General features: G+C 36.1%; 1 protein-coding gene and 1 long non-coding RNA gene across 2 annotated transcripts in view; both read left to right on the plus strand.

Annotated features, from left to right (window-relative positions):
- The window catches only part of LRMDA (leucine rich melanocyte differentiation associated), a 1,104,131-nt gene that overhangs the window by 985,877 nt on the left and 100,655 nt on the right, over window positions 1–17,599 (plus strand). The gene's annotated exons all lie outside the window — the stretch shown is intronic.
- Window positions 1,765–16,999, plus strand: LOC141579160 (uncharacterized). Its single transcript, XR_012510307.1, has 2 exons — window positions 1,765–13,597; window positions 15,298–16,999. It is a non-coding gene; the product is annotated as an uncharacterized LOC141579160 (long non-coding RNA).

Below are 17,599 nucleotides of genomic sequence, written 5' to 3' on the forward strand. Positions count from 1 at the left end.
TTGTCTCTGTGGGCCTGCTCAGTGTTGTCGTGTGTCCTACTCGAAGTGTCAGGTTCAGTCTGGCCTCAGCATTCTAGTAGTGGTTCCACCAGGGGGAATAGGACGGGACTCTAATCTACATTTTGAAAGTCTGCACTGACAGTTGCAATCGTGGAGATTGCTGGTAAACTCCAAATTTGTTTACACTCAGTGTGTCTCCTTTCATGTGTAATAATGCTTCCTCATTATATATTTGAGACGTTTGCTTTTTAGAACTAGGTTCACAACTTTGCAATTATATTTACTAATTTGTTTTTAGACATTAGCATAAAGGTCCTACTTCTGACACAAGTCATTACCATGATAGTAGCCTCCCTACTAGGGTCTTGGGGAGAGTTATTCAAGGGACTGTGCAGAGTTTATAGCTCATGCATTGCCTCTGAGAGTTGACCTGGGATTCACTTTTAATCACTTCCTGCAGTTCTATTTATGATGTCAGTGTTCTCCAACTTCCCACAGAAGTTGCCAGAGAAAGGACCCATTTGATTGATACCAGCAAGAATCTCCCATTAAATTTTGAATCACTGTGTCCTCCAGGAGTCAAGAAACAATTAAAAACTGACATAGGAGTCAGATAGGGGCACAAATATTAGCTTTATTGTTGATGAAATTAAATTCGAGTATGTGGAATGGTTCTGGCCAAGACTGTTGATGACATTAAATTTAAATATGTGGCCCCGGCCAAGATCGTACAGTCCTTTTGCCAGTTGCACGGTGGCCATGCTCTGTGCTCCTGTGAGCTTCCCTACCTCCTGGCAACCAGAACAAAATGCAAAATTGGTACCCTGCAGGCGGGCAGATGGACAGCATAAAAGGAGAGCCCATTACCCTTGTCTGCTGCAGGATGATGAGGCTGGCTCGTGTGGGTGCAGGTACCTCTTCCGAGGTGACCCACATCTCCGCACAGAAGCCCCTCTGGCCATGAGCATGTGTCCAGGGCCTGTGAGTTTTTGTCTGAGGGGCTGACGGCCCCAATGTCAGCCTGGGAACTGCTCACACCCTGCCCAGTGCACCGTTTTCCTCTCCTTGGAATCTTGCACTCTGTAGGTCCAGTGTTACTTGATATTAGATACCTGGACGTGGAGGGACGTGTCTGCTCCGTGAGGTTGCTTTTCTCTCCCTGAAGTCCCTGTCCACCCTGGGTGTGAGCCCTGAGGAGCCAACTGCTGGCCACGATGAGGAACATTATTTGACAGGCCTCATCAGCCTGCTGCTCCTCGGGGACTTTTCAGAGTTCCCTGTTTCTATTCCTCTCCTCTCTGCATGGCCCTTTTGTCCTGGAGACAAAGCCTGGAGAGGCACCGCCACTTCCACTAGCCCCTATTACAGTCACCTTCTTCTCTTTTCATTCCTGAGACCAAATAGTTCTCCAATCTTGTGCAAGATACCTGGGAGCTTTTGCAATCTCCTGTTCCGCCCTGGAACAACTGAAGTATATGGAACATCTTTTCAGTCTCCCTGCTAGAGCTGTGTTTCTACTTCTCCTTCACCTTCCAGAAGTCAGTCATCACCCCATCATACAAATGAAACTCCTGGTTCCATTTGCATCTTAGGTGGAGTGGTTGAAGAAAAGCCTAATCATAGAACCCCATGTGCAGTATTTGGAAGATATGTTTGTACTCATTATCCAAATCTTCCCTTCCTCTGCCTTTTTTTAAATTAATAATACCTTTATTCATTTCAGAATCATTTTATAATCATTATTTCATTTGAGCCTCAAAAGGATCTCATGAGTGAGGCAAATCATGATTCAGTTTTCTCATTCTATATTCAGGGATAGAGACATAAAAAAGTTAAGTTGTAAGCCCAAGGCTTAGGAAGGAGCTGGGGCAAAGCCAGGGTCAGGCACCACATCTGACTGTGAAGCCAGCACTCCTTCTGCAGCTGTGTGTGCAGACCTCACAGGACAGATAGTAGTCACTCGGGCTCCAGGATTGACAAAATTCTTCCAGGGAGAAGCCAGCCCTGTCAGCCCCCAGTTGAATGTCCTGCTTAGAGAAGGCGCATGCTCTGAGTAAATGGAAAGAATTATTTATTGTGGGAGATAAAATAAAACAAGAAAACAAGACAAAATGAAGCACAGAAAGTCTGGGTGACAGTTAGGTGGCAAGAGCCAGAGTTTAAGCGAATTGGAAACTGATGGGAGATGAGCAGTTGAATGACCGTTTCACTCTGGGAGACCTGTTTGGAGTGTTATCATAGTTCAGATGGACCAAAGGAAAAGCAAAACATGCATTTTGTCCTGGTAAAAGGCCAATGAAAGAATTCTGATGCTATCTGTCAAATCCATTGGGAAAAAAATTTGCAGGGACCAGAAGCAGCCCTTCCTCATTTACTTATTTGTCCAAATTATGTTAATGAAAAGAGTGAGTTATAGACATGCATTCACACAGAGCTTGCAACATTGTGAAAGTTTCGCTTTAATTAAGACCTATATGTATTTCTGCACCTCCATCCTTTATTAAAATGAAAGCATTATTACAAAAAGGAAAGACAAGAGACAGCTAAAACCTCCCACCAAGAAAACCTCTGCTACTTTGGATAACTTGTATGCCAAATTATTCCACTTTAATGGAAAGAGAAAACTAATGCAAAGGAATCCATGTGTGCAGATGACTTGAGTGCATCCACCCATCTCCCGAAGCAGCACATTTCCAAAGGGCAGAGATAGCCTCCTGCGATGCCTCTTTTGTTTGTTTAATTTCCTCACAATGCATCATTCTCTAAGGAGATGTGCCCAAGTTCTCTCTCTCCCACGTTGTTTTCAAACCTGGTTACCACTGCGTGCCTTTCTAAATGACAAGGCGGCTGGGCCTAAACTGTGATATGTTGGGAGAAAACCCAAACTGACAGTTGGAGGAGGCAGAAAGAGGAAGGCACTGCCCGTTCCTCCCTCATCCCAAATGTCATCTTTTCCTTGTCCAGGCTGCCCAGGCAACCCTGATGAAGAAACGAGCGGACACTTGAAAGTTTCTGACAGGTGTCATGGGCGCAGGCGCTGAGAGGCCAGGAGTGATGGAGCTTGACGTGACAGTGGTAGAGTCATTGAGGCTGGCTCCGGGACATGCAGAGTTTGGTGTATGTCAACTCCAATCCTTGTCACACTCCTCCTCCATAGTGGTAACTACAAACGGACGGACAGAGCCAGCGGGAAATGTTCAGAAAATTTACAGACATCCTTTCCTGACCAAGTGATGTTGCCAAGCCGCAGTAATGTAGGATCAGCCGCCCCAAGTGGGTACACTCCAGCTGGGTAGGGTCATGACGGGGAGGCAGGGCTGGTCACACTGATTTGGTGAGAGTTTGCTCTTTCTTTAAGCTCCGCGTTGCCCTCCAAGTCGAGGGTCTCAGTCTTCCAGTACCTTTCCACGTTTCTGCCTATGATTTTTGTTCTGCCATCATCTTCCTCCACCAGTAACTCCTGATGACTGATTCCTTTAATATAATGATCTCTGCAGCAGATCCTGCTTGATCTAAATATTTGGCAATCCTGCTCTTCTGACCCAGCTGGAGAGTGATTTATAACGGGAGAGGAGAGCTAGCTTCTTGGAAACACTGGGCAAATAGTTTCATAAATATTGCTCTGTTGCATTATTTTGAAATATTACTTCTTTTAACAGTCTGCCAAAGTCAAATAACTCAGCTAAATAAAAATCCATGGCTGGTCCACTCACCCAGCCAAAGTAACAGGTGGTAACCAAGCTCACCTGGTGGTGAGAGCCTGGCTTGATTAACTCCAGCCCAGAAGTGATGGTTAACTGGCATTAAGGCATGATGGATGACAGCAGATGTGTGTATAATCCTTTACCCGGCCTTCCAACCTACTAACAGGGTACGTATTTATCTAATAGTTCTTAACTTGGTACACTGGCTTGTAGTTAAGCAAGTCGAGCATTTTTAAATAACATAAGGACTTTATCAGTGCATTCATTAAAAATATCCAACAATTATTCGATAAAACATTGGTAGCACATATAGGCTCTGAATCTGGTTTCCACTGAAAATTCCTTGGAGCCTCAGGCAGAGTGATAAATCAACTATGGTGTGACTGTTTCCCTCTTCAAATGCCAAGAGTCAATGCTGAAGTGGAAAGAGAATTCTGGTGTCACAGTGACCCAAGTTGAGCCTGAAATTTGAGAATGGCAGGGGCCCGGAGTAGATACTTTTATTGCAAAGTACACTGCAGAGTGTCAGGGTAAGTTTGGGCCGCATGTGCTGCTGTCTCTTAGCTTCAGCCAATTTCTGCTTCATTTTGGTGTTTGGTGACTGAAAAGGACTCTTTTAAAAGAGTGATTCCCTTGCAGGGGGCCTGCCTGAAAGCGCTGATGATGTCAACTCCTGTCAGGACCCACAAGTCCTTGCCGTGCACACCCTACTCCTGGAATCTCATCCTTTTCCATAACTCCAGCTCACGTTCTTACCGTGTTGACTCCGAAGTATGTCTTTCTAACCAGTTTTATCTTCCAACCTCTAAACGTGCATCTCTACTGACAGCAGTAGCCCTGAAACATACACATCCTAGGCTAAAGGAACCTGCTTGCTCTCGTCAGCTGTGTTCTCTGCTGGGTTTCCTATTCTGTTTGTGGTTCTGCTGTTCTCCCAGGTGCCCAGCCTCTCGATCTCAGCAGGACTTTGAAGTCCTCTCTTCCTTTGTTCCCTATAGTCAAGCAGTCATCCAGACCTGTCAGTTTCCTTACATAAAACCTTCTACCTCTGCCCTGCATCTTGATTTTTGAAATAATGTTCTTATAATATGTTTTGTAAAATTATGCATCTTCATCATGAATCTTTCAAATGATATCGCAAAGCATAAAGAAGAAAGAAAAGCATAACCAAAACAAACAAAAAAATCATATCCAGAGCCACGTTTCCAATAAATAGCTCATAAAATGAGATAACATTTTTCGAGACTGCTCTTGTGCATCTATATGGATGGATAGATGGAAGGAAATCTTACTAAATCAGGGTTATGCTCCCCATGTTATGTTAATAAATATATTAAATATAATTTTGTTTGATTTTAACAGGAAAAAAGTAAAACAATGAAAATGAAGGGAATTGCTTACGTTCAACTGTTTCTTTATATATAATATGGATAAAAATATTTTTAAATAAATAATATATTTTAAAATAGATATAAATGCCTAAATTATCCAAGAATAAAAAAAAATGAACTTCCAACTTCAAGAGATTGTGGAAGTATTATTCTTCTTAAAATTCCATTTCAGTTGTGTTCAGTAGTGATCGAATTCACACTAAGGGAGGGAAGAAGGTAGTCCTTTTACAGTTTCCGTCAAGACTCCTACCCCGACCTCCCAAATTTACTCAACCAAGAGTTGTAACATTTATATTCTGTAGTCAAAATGTCTAGAGGTTTGATCCTCTAAATTTTTCATTTGAATTGGTTTACTGCCCACACTCAACACCAGTCATTTCTTTGAAGTCTCTCCATTTCTGCGTATTGTGTTTTTATTCTCTCTGCTTGATTAGATTTCATTGTGGAGTAATTTTCTCTAGAAAGAACTTCCTTGCCACATTCTGTGTTCTTCACCAGCCAAAATCATGCTTACATCTACTAACAAGATGTAAGACATTGTAATACTGGTTTAATGACTTTGAATATTGCATGCGTATTTTACTATGTAATCGTCATTCTTTTTCATTAGGCTGGGTTTCATGATTGGGTGGTTTTATTCCCACCCCCCCGCCCAAAAAAAAGGACTGAAGGTTGCTGTGTATTCAAGTTCTGTCACATTTGAAAATGTCTTCACTTTGCTATTCTACTTGCTGTTCTAATCTAACAACTTGACCCCTTGTTACGTTCTGAAGTCTCACTGCCTTTCCCAGTGTTTATTGACATAGTTCCACTGTCTGTTACAGAAATCAGAGATTCTTTTTTCCCCTCTCAGTCAGTACTTATTTGTTTGTATGTTTTATCCCCAAATGAATGTCAGGAATAGAGGAAAACACCTAGTAAGCTTGATGTAATAATCAACACTCATTTTCAGCAAATTTTAGCATTCTGATTTATTCACATTGAATATCTTCGTCTTATAAAGTAAAGCATACAAACTCATGTACATCATCGTAAGTGCCCTTGCCTCATTCTGTTTCCCAGTACTCTTTTGCAGAGGAATCTCTTGTCCTTAATTTGGTGTTTTCAATTCCTATACATGTTTTAATAGCATTCTTCCACATGTATGTATCCAAGAATTATATATATGTAGTATAATATTTTGCAGACTGTTTTCAGATTCATTTCAATGTTGTCATACAGGATTTATAGTTCACACCTGGCTTTTTTCTCTAGCATTGCCTTTGTAAGAGTTGTCAATGTTAGTATATATAGTTCAATAATTTCCAGATTTTTCCTATTGGGTTTTGATGGATATTTAGTTTGTTTCCAGATTTCACTACGGAAAGTAATGCTGTAGCAAATAGTCTTGTTCATTAGTAGTCTTTGCCATGTCTTAGAATTTCTTTACAGTATACATTCAGAGGTAGTTCTGGGGTCATGTGTGGGGCTGTGTTTTTAACTTTGACATTTCTAAATATCTAGGAAAATTTTATACCAAACCATAATGTATTATGCTCCCAGTAATTTACATCCTCACAGACACTTTTTTAAAAAAAATTTTTCCTTCCAGTTTTATTAAGATATAGTTGATATGCAGAGCTGCATAGTTTTTTTTTTTTTTTCCACAGAGGTAGGTAATAGGTTTTGTATTTATTTTTTAATGGAGGTCTTGGGGATTGAACTTGCTAGGCATGAGCTCTACCCCTGAGCTATACCCTCCCCAACCTCTCACAGGCACTTCAGATTGTCATACTTTGTCATTTTTTCTCACTTAATAGACATAAGTGCACTTTAATATTAGTCTGTTTTACATTTTTATGAGTACTGATTATCAGTGAAATTGAGCATATTTTCAAATGTTCAGTGGTCTTCTATGTTTCTTCTTTAATGATGGTTTTGTTCATATCTTTTGCCCATTTTTCTACTGGGTTGATAGTTTTCTTATTGATTCTTAAGGGTGGATTATATATGCTGGTTTCCAATTCATTAGTAGTTTTATGTGCTAAAAATATCTTTCCTGATTTCACATCTAATTATTTAACATTTTGTTTAGTGTCTTCTGTAATAAGAAATATTTTCATATAATTGAATTTATCTACTGATTTGTGATTTGTGCTTGTTACCTTTATTAAAAAATCCTTTTGAGGTCATAAAGATAGTCTCATATATTCTTCTCAAGTTTGAACTAGGCTTTTTTTTTTGACAGTCACAGTCAACGTTTGAGTTAATGTATTTTATATGTATTCTAATCTGGGATCATATTCTAAATAATGCTGTATTCTGATCTTCTTGTGAGCATTTTCTGTTGACATCAAATGTTCTTTATTTCTTTCTTCTTTTTTTATTGAACTATAGTTGATTTATAATACTGTGTTAGTTTCAGATGTACAGCAAGGTGGTTCAATTTTATATATTTTTTCAAAATTAATTTCCATTATAGGTTATTACAAGATATTGAGTATAGTTCCCTGTGCTGTATACTAAATCTTTGTTCTGTATCTATTTTATATATAGTGGGGTGTATCTTTAATCCCATACTCTTAATTTATCCCTCCCCACTTCCCCTTTGGTAACCATAAGCTTGTTCTCTGTCTGTGAGTCTGTTTCTGCTCTGTAAATAAATTTATTTGTATTATTTTTTAGATTCCACATATAAGTGATATGTTATATTTGTTTTTCTCATGTTTGTTTTTCTCTGTCTGATTTTCTTCACTTACGATAATCTCTAGGTTCATCCATGTTGCTGCAAATGGCAATATTTTATTCTCTTTTATCACTGAGTAATATTCCATTGTATACATACACCACATCTTCTTTATCCAGTTATCTGTCAGTGGACACTTAGGTTGCTTCCATGTCTCTGCAATTGCTGCTGTGAACATTGTTGTTCGTGTGTCTTTCTGAACTAGAGTTTTTGTCTTTCTCAGATGTATGCCCAGGAGTGGGATTGCTGGATCATATGGTAAATCTATCTTAAGTTTTTTAAGGAACCTCCATACTATCCTCCATAGTGGCTGCACCAGTTTACATTCCCACTACCAGTGTAGGAGAGTTCCTTTTCTCCATTCCCTCTCCTGAGTTAATTATTTGTAGACTTCGTAATGATGGCCATTCTGATCAGTGTGAGGTGATAACTCACTGTAATTTTGATTTGCATTTATTTAATAGGTAGTGATATTGAACATCTTTTCATGTGCCTATTGGTCATCTGTATGTCTTTTTTGAAGAACTGTCTATTTAGGTCTTCTGCCCAATTTTTGATTGAGTTTTTTTTTTGTTTTGTTTTTTGTTTTGATATTGAGTTGTATGAACCATTTATATATTTTGGAAACCAGGCCCGTCTGAATCTTATCGTTGGCAAATATTTTCTCCCAATCCATAGGTTGTCTTTTCTTTTTGTTGATGGTCTCATTTGCTGTGCAAAAGCTTATGTTTGATTTAAGTCCCGTTTGTTTATTTTTGCTTTTATTTCTTTTGTCTTGGGAGACTGACCTAGAAAAATGCTGTGATGTATGTCAGAGAATATTTTGCCTATAGTCTTTCTCTTCTAGGAGATTTATAGTGTCATGTCTTACATTTAAGTCTTTAAGCCATTTTGAGTTTATTTTTGTGTATGGTGTGAGAGAGCATTCTAATTTCATTGATTTACATGCAACTGTCTAGCTTTCCCAGCACCACTTTTCAGAGAGTCTGTCTTTTCTCCATTGTATATGCTTGTCTACTTTGTTGAAAATTAATTGATTATAGGTGTGTGGGTTTATTTCTGGGCTCCCTATTCTGTTCCATTGATCTATATGTCTGTTTTTGTGCCAGTACCATGCTGTTTTGATTACTGTAGTTCTGTAGTATTGTCTGAAGTCTGGAAGAGTTATGCCTACAGCTTTGTTCTTTTCCTCAAGATTGCTTTGGCAATTCTGGGACTTTTGTGATTCCATATACATTTTAGGTTTATTTGTTCTAGTTCTGTGAAAAATGTATGGATAATTCAATAGGGATCACATTAAATCTTTAGATTGCTTTGGGTGGTATGGCTACTTTAACAATATTAATTCTTCCTTTCCAAGAGCATGGGATATCTTTCCATTTCTTTAAATCATCTAAAGTTTGAAAACTGCTTTTTATGCTCATATCTTTAATCCACTGAAGGAGTGTAATTATGGCATGAGATAAGAATTGAATTTTTTTAATGTGGAAAAACAGTGGGAAAATGTTTCTTCTCCCACTAATTCTAAGCTCTTTATTATGTCCCAATTTTTGTCTGTCCTTGGCCAGCAGTTTTAATTATCATAGATTTTTTATTTTCATATAAAATAGGGTAAAAGTCTAACCTGTTTTTCAATAACCTGACTGACTTATTTTGGCCTTTGTTGGTTTTATATGGTACAAATGTCTTCTCCCACATAGGGATTTGCCTTTTTATTCTCTTAAATGTGTCTTAGAATAACAATAATACTTAATTTTATAGACCCTAATTTTTTAATCCTTTGTGGCTAGTATTGCTCTTTCCCATTTAAAACATTTTTGCTGCATCAACATCACAAATAGAGTGTCCTGTAGTGTTATCTTCTAGAAGCTTTTCTGTTTTGCCTTTTGTATTTAGATCTTTGCTCCACCTTTAGAATCCACTATTTGTATTGTGGAAGGTAGTGATCAAGTTTGCTTTGCTTTTACACATGAATATCCAGTGACCCGACACCACTGATTAAAGGACCATTCTGTGATGTCATTTTTGCCACAAATAAAGTATTTCCATGTGTATGGGCCTGTTTCTGAACTCAGTGTGTTCCATCAATCTATTTGCCTTTCCTTGAACAAGACCACATTGTCCCAATTAATGTAACTGTATAAAAACTCTGTATCCGTTAAAGAAGTTTTCTAATTCTGTTTTTTTCTTTAACATGATCTTCACTATTCTTGATCTTTGGAGATTACATATAAACTGTAAAATCAACTTACAATTTCCACAAAAACAATCTCCTAGAATTTGGATTAGGATTATACTGAATTTATATATCCCTTTAGGAAGAAATTGTATCTTTGCAATATTAAGTGCCCAGATCCCTGATGATCATACATCACTGAATTTATTTGATCTTTCTTTAAAATATTTCTCAAAAATACTGTATTTTTTTTGTAAAAGTCTTCCATTTCTTTTGTTATTTCTACTTATTTGATATTTTTATTAAATTATGAATTCAAGTTCTACATTAACAATCCATTCCTACTTCACTGAAAGTTTTAAAATTCAGGAATAGATGTTTAATGGCTAAATGCCTTTTCAGCATCTGTGGAAATAACCCTAAAATTTATTTCTGGAAGTCTATTAATATATTAAGTTATATTACTATATTTTAAGATATTGAATTATCTTTGCATTTCTGGAATAAGTTCCACTTGTTCATATTGTATTATTCTTATAAATTCTTATAAATTGAGTCTGAAATTATTTAATTTTGAAATTATTTAATTTTGAAATTCTCAATTGATATATGTGAGTGAGCTTTTATGTGGTTTTATCTTACTGTGCTATCTACATTGGACTCTGATACCAATGTTATGCTCACTTCATAAAATAAATTTGGACTTTCCTCTTTAGTTAATAATCTAAAATAATTTATAGAGATTCAAAGTTATTGTTTATTAAATATTTTACCTAATTCCCTTATGAATTATCTAGACCTGGAAGTTTTTAATAGTGGTATAGAGGTGAAAATTGATACAAACAAAATGGTAGATTATTTAGAAATATCTACTGACATTATTAGTGAGCCCAAACTTTGCAAGTTTACTGAAACACAGGTACTTTCCATCATGCAACTTTCCATATATATTTCTACCATGTGAGTGGATAAGATTTGATATTTAGAGTTTTCAGTTCATTTTCTTCTAGATATTCTATATTTCACTTTGAATTTTTTGATGAAAGAGCTGCTTATGAGACTTTTTTATATTATTGTTTTGTTACTAATTACTGGTTTTATTTCATTGTAAACATAGTACATTTTGGGTACTATTTTGAAATTTGTTGGGAGCTTTGAAATAGTCTAATATATGCACTAGCTTTCCAAATATACTTTACATTGAAAAAATGCTATATTCTTATTTTTAGTGTTCAGAGCTAAAATCTTTCAATTAATACACCTTTTAATTGTGTTACTTGTTTTCTGTATCCTTCTAAAGATAGATGAATTAAATTTTAGACTGGTGTGTTTGTGTCTATCCATGTAGCTTTCATAGTTATGATTTATGAATGTGAATCCTATACTGTTGAATGCATATAATCCATAGCGGTCATGCATTCATTTTATGTTGTACTCTTTAGCCTGATAAAGTGCCTTTCTTTATTTTGTTTTAGAATTGTTGGCTTAATTCAACATTGTGCACTCTTTATCTTTCTAGTGTATGTTTACTTTTTTTTTTTGTATTTTTTGTGTCTCTTTGTTTTAGGCATGTTCCATATACAGAGCATAGAGTTGTGTTTTGCTTTTATTTTTCACTGTCAGTGTTTATGAAAATTTCTTTGTGAAAACTTTATAACAGTCACAAAAGTGGAAAGACTCTTACAGTGAATGCCCATGAGTTTTGCTTTTTATTCCAACCCAAAAGTATCTCTTAAGAGAAGCTTTAGTTCATGTGAAAATATTGTTATATGTGTGCCTTTAATTTATATTGTTCCACAGTTTGCTTCTTTGTTTATATCACTTAAAAATATTTCAGCATGTGTTCTTTTCTCTACTTTTTGATTTTGTAATTTTGTTGATATTTAGGAAGGCTTGTACTTTTGTTAGAAATTACTTTCATGTCTATAATTGCATACTATACCCTTAATCATCTCTTTTTGGAAATTATCTATTATTTTCTGTGATGGTCACCTTTATGTGTCAACTTGGCTAGGTTGTAGTACTCAGTTACTTAATCAAATTCTAGTGTAGGTGCTGTGATAAAGGTATATAGCAGATGTGATTAACATCTACAGTCATTTAACTTTAAGGATTATCCTTAGTAAACTGGGTAGGTCTGATCTAATCAGTTGAGCAGTCTTAAAAGCAGGAAATCTGAGGTTTTCTTGAGGAAGAAGAAATACCAACTATGGACTGAAATCAGTCCCTGACCAAGATTTTCCAACTTGACCTTTCTGTGGACCACACTATAGATTTGGGCTTGCTGAGCCAAATCACACAATCACGGAAGCCAGTTCTCTGCTCTATGTGAAGGTATGAGTGTGTGTTTTCCAGTGATTCTGTTTATTTGTTGGAACCCTGATGGATAGATACAGTGTCCTAAAATGGTCAGTAAATATATTTGCTTGTTTTAAATCTCTCTTCCTCATTTTTTGCTGTCTGATTTTATTCAATTATATAGTCTTCTTAGTTTTATTAAGGTTTAGTGTTTTTGAGCATACTGGAAAAAAAATCTCATTTCTGTAGTAAGCTTTGGGAAAAATAGAACTAAGATCAGACTATTCAAAATCTATGTGGCTTTATTATCAAACCAAAAAATCCCAACAAAAACTCTTGTTCAGTAATCAAGCAATCAATCAATGATGTTAAACTTCTAATAAGTAAAAGAATGAACAATACATACAGTAATTTTAAGAATGAAAATGAAAATAGTTTTAAGGGAGGTGGTATAAGCAAATGTTGGGTCTTCTGATTCCCGGAAACAAGGGCAGAACTCACATGACTGTGGAGTAATGTGCTGTAGAGAAGCTGTGGCAGCTTGAGGACAGCAGAATGAGATGATATTTAAAGTGCTGCTGAAAGAAAACAACTGCCACCTAACAATTCCTTACCTAACAGAGATATCCCTCATAAGTGAAGAGAAAAATAAAAACTTCCAGACATGCAGAGACTGAGAGAATTTGATACCTGCAAGTGTGGGCTTAATGACTAAAGAGAGCTCTGTTAGAAGGAAGATAACCTTGTGGGCTGAACCACACTGAGTCCGTTTTGTCTGCTCCGTCTTTGCCAGGCTGTCTTGCTCCCTCCCCTTCCCCCGATATCTGAACTCTAGCCTACTCACCAGGAATCCTCCTACACCGATGGGGGATGGGGTCCCTATCAGCTTTTATCCTTGCCTTCATCTAATATGAAATCTGGAAGAATGCCTTTTGCTGACATATAGGGTTAATGGTCATGAGACCTGCAGAGGGATGAAAAGCCCCCAGTTCCAGTCGTCGTGGGGACGTGCTTCTCACTTGGTAGTCGGATTCTGTTTTTAGCTTTGGCCCCTGGAAGTCCCCTTGTACCCCTGTCACCTTCTCCGAGCACAGCTGCCAAGTGCCTGTGGATCAGCGTCTGCCTGATTCTGCCTGTGTGTACGTTACCTGCAATAAACTTCCTAATTGCACGTTACGGAGTCGCCTACTTCATTCTTCCATCTCAAAGTTCATTCTCAGCAGAGGGTATTATTCATTATCTCTGCCTTCCAACAGACACAACGAAGGATGTGCAGGAAGGAATGAAGAGCACGACGGGAAAGGTAAATATCTGAGTAACCACAAGGGCATATTGACTGCACAAAAAAAGCAACATCTTGTGTGGTTTAAAATACATATGTGCAAAATTAAAATGTATGATAACAACACACAAAAAACACCAAAGATGCTAAGGAATAAATGGAGTTAAGTATTCTAAACTTAAAATTACCTGGAAGGAGTTAAAAGTACCAACTTAAGTTAGATTTTAAATAATGCATTTTGTAATATCTAGGACAGCCACTAAAAGAATAGAAGAAAAAATCCTTTGTACAAACAAGAAAATAAAGAGGAAAGAATAATAAAAATACTTGATTAATCAAAAATGTTTGAAGCAAGGAGAGGAAAAAGAACCAAAAGTACATGATAAATGAAAAATATCATTAAAAGATGGTAGATATAAACCTAAATACATAATAGTAAATGTAAATTGCCTAAATATTTCCATAAAAAGGCAAATTATTATTAGACTAGATAAAACCCCAGATGTAATGATATTATACTTACAAGAGACAAGTTAAGACAGTTTATAGAGAAGTTGAAAATAGAAGGATGGAAAAAAGATATAAAAACACTTAACTATAAGAAACATTATGGTAATTACTTGTGGTGTAATATCAGATAAAAAATGAAGCACTCTAGAGATAGTTTCATAATGACAAAAGATCGATTAGCCAGGAAGATGGAAAAAATTATATTTCATGAACCTAAAAATTACTTTAAAATATATAAAGCAATACTTTTAAAAACTAGAAAAGAGAAAGAGAAGGAATAAACACATAAGCAAAATGGGAGAATTTAACATACCTTTCTTAGTAACTGGTAGAATAAGCAGACAAAAAAATACGAGAATACAAAATCCATTAAGAACATAATTAACAAACGTGAATCTAATGAGGAATGAATTGAACAGTAACAGAATCACATTCTTTTCTAGCAGATGGGAAACATTTACCAAAATTTATGACAAGCTAGACTTTAAGGTTATTGTCAACAGATTTCAGGGTTTCTCATCCTGGTCACTGTTGACATTTTGGGCTAGTGAATTCTTTTTTGTCCTGTGCATGCATTAGAGGATGCTGAGCAGTACCCTTGGCCTCTGTCCACTAGATGCCAGTATCAGCCGCCCTCCAGCAATTTTGACAACAACAAATATCTCCACATATTGCCAAATGTTCTCTGGGGAGGCGGGGGCGAAATCAAATCTGATTGAGTATGTTCTTTTAAGATGGTTTAATGAAGCCAGTAATCAATAATAAAAGATTACTAAAAAAATTCCCCACAATGTGTGATTAAGCAGTACAGTTATAAATGACCCAAGAGGCAAAGAAATAATCCAAATGGAAATTAGAAAGTATTTTAAATTGAATTATCATGAAATAAAGCATATCAAAAAGTGTTCATTGCAACTTAAGCTGTTCTTAGGAGCAAATATGCAGATTTAAATGCATGTATTAAAAAGGAGAGAGTGTGAAAATGAAGGACATGAAGATCAGGACTTTTGGCTATGCGCAGGAGGGATCAGCAAATCCTTTCCCCAAAGACCTGGACAGAATTGACAGAAATATCAAGTCGTCACTCTAGAATTCTACCAAAGTCATAAAGCCATCTGTGACAAACTGCTGAACCTAGGGCAAGAATAGTGAGAGTCTATGGCATTAAGACTTACTGCTGGGACTCCTCTCACTAGCCTCTTCTCCAACAGGTGATGTGGAGGTTGTGCAGGTGGGGCAGGCCATGAGGACTGATGGCTTCTCTGACACAGCTGAAGAGGACTCATTCCGTCTGGGGCAGAGAGTCATGCTCATGTTCAGTGGAAATGAATTCTCCAAGACAAACAAATGGAAAGGACAATGGCTTCATTTTAATAGCCTGAGATTGTAGTCCTGATTGGGCAAACATATGCTTGACTGAGTCTGTGTTTACGATCACTGGAGACACAATCTCCAAGCTATGCTCACATTCCTTGCTTACCCTGCGGCTGCACATACAAAATATGAGACTTAAAAGGGACTTCAGGATGATAAAATCCAAGGTAGACTGAAAACAGCCTGGATTTTAATGCCTCCTATTTAGCATATTTAAATAATTTCTGTAACCCCATAATAAGACAGAAATGCAATTAAAATATAGGTAAGGTGTTTGAATAATTTTATCAAAGAATATGTGAAAGTGACTAATAAGCACAAAAAGATGCTTAGCATCATTAATTACTAGAGAAAAGCAAATTAAAATCACAATGAGCTATCACTACACACCCACCCACTAGAATGGTTATAGTAAAAAAGAAAGACAATGCCAACTATTAATGAGCATGTAGAGAAACTGGACGCTTTATGTATTGCTGATGAGAATATAAAATAATACAGAAACTTCAGAAAACAGGCAGTTTCTTTAAAATGTAAAGGTAAGCTTACTGTGTAATTCAATAATTCTACTCCTAGTAATCCAAGAGAAATATCCCAGTAACTGACACATTAATATTCAGAGCTGCATTGCATTAGTCATTAATTCCTGATATTTATAATTTAGGCCTTTTTCTTGATAAGGAAGAAATCAAGATTAAAACCCTAGGAAGATTAATCAAGAAAAAAGAGAAAGGGCACAAATTACAAATATCAGGAATGAATATGGAGATGAAAACACAGGTTCTATAGACATTAGAAGGAAATCACGGATACCTTATGCCAATAAAATTGAAAAACTAGATGAAACATTTAAATTTTTTTTAAAAAGCAACTCACCAAAACTGACACAAGAAGAAATAGAAAGTATGATTATTTTTATATCTGATAAATAAATTTGTAATTAAAATCTCTCCTAAGAGAAATCTTCAAGTGCAGATGGTTTCAATAGTGAGTTATTTTTACTCTATATGGAAGATAGAATCAATAATAATCTTACATAAACTTTTCAAGAGGAGAGAAAAAAGTAGATATCATTCTCAACTCGTTTTATTCAGCAAGCATGCTTTTGACTCAAAACATGGGAAAGACATTACCAGAAAGGAAAATTATAGGTCAGTCTCTCTCAGAAGAAAGATGCAAACTCTAAACTAAGCATTAATGAATGAAATCTAAAGATATAAAGAAACAAAATATCTCACAATTAAGTTGGGTTTATTGCAAAAAAATGCAAGTTTGGTTCAACATTCAGAAATCAGTTCAATAATTGGAAGAGAAATTCCTTAATAAGAGTATCTAACAAAAATTTACAGCTAATATAATTTTCATCTATGGTCAAATGTTGAAAGCTTCTCCCCCAAGATCAGGAACACACAGATGCCAGCTCTCACTGCTCCTATTTAGCACTGTAAGTAAATTTCTACACATTTCAATAAGGGAGGAAAATGAGATATAAAATATATGAGAAGTTTTGTAAATTAAGAAATAAAACTTATTTTCAGATGATGTCATTTTTGTGGAAAATTAAAAAAATATCCATTGGAGGAAAAAAATAGTATTAGTAAATGAATTTTACAAGAATGCAAGAAGCAAAGCTGATATTGAAGACTAAATTATATTACAGTATACCAACAATAAGCATTTAGGAAATGAAATTTTTAAAATACCACTTAAAACAGCATCATAAAACATCAGACTGAAGAATAAATCTAATGAGTGGTGTATAAGTTCTCTATACTGAACAGTACAAGGAAATTGAGAGGAATTTAAAGGTGAAACTAAAGATAGGGATGGATATACCCTATTCATGTATTAGAAGATGTAGTTTTGTAATAATGTCAGTTCTCTCCAAATTAATCTACTGGTTTAACAATACTAAACAAATTCCATAGACTTTTTTTAAATCATTGAAATTGAAAACCTTGTTCTAAAATTTACGTGGAATGGTAAAAGGTCAAGAAGAGCCACGACACTTTTGAACAAGAAAAACAATACTTCATGATAAAGTTTCTTATAAAGCTTCAGTGATTAAAGCATATTGTACTTGTATAAGGACTGACTTACGGGAATAGTAACAGGAAGAAGGAGGGTGATGACGCCTAC

The sequence above is a fragment of the Camelus bactrianus genome, chromosome 11 (genome assembly GCF_048773025.1).
Source record: "Camelus bactrianus isolate YW-2024 breed Bactrian camel chromosome 11, ASM4877302v1, whole genome shotgun sequence".
NCBI lineage: Eukaryota > Metazoa > Chordata > Mammalia > Artiodactyla > Camelidae > Camelus > Camelus bactrianus.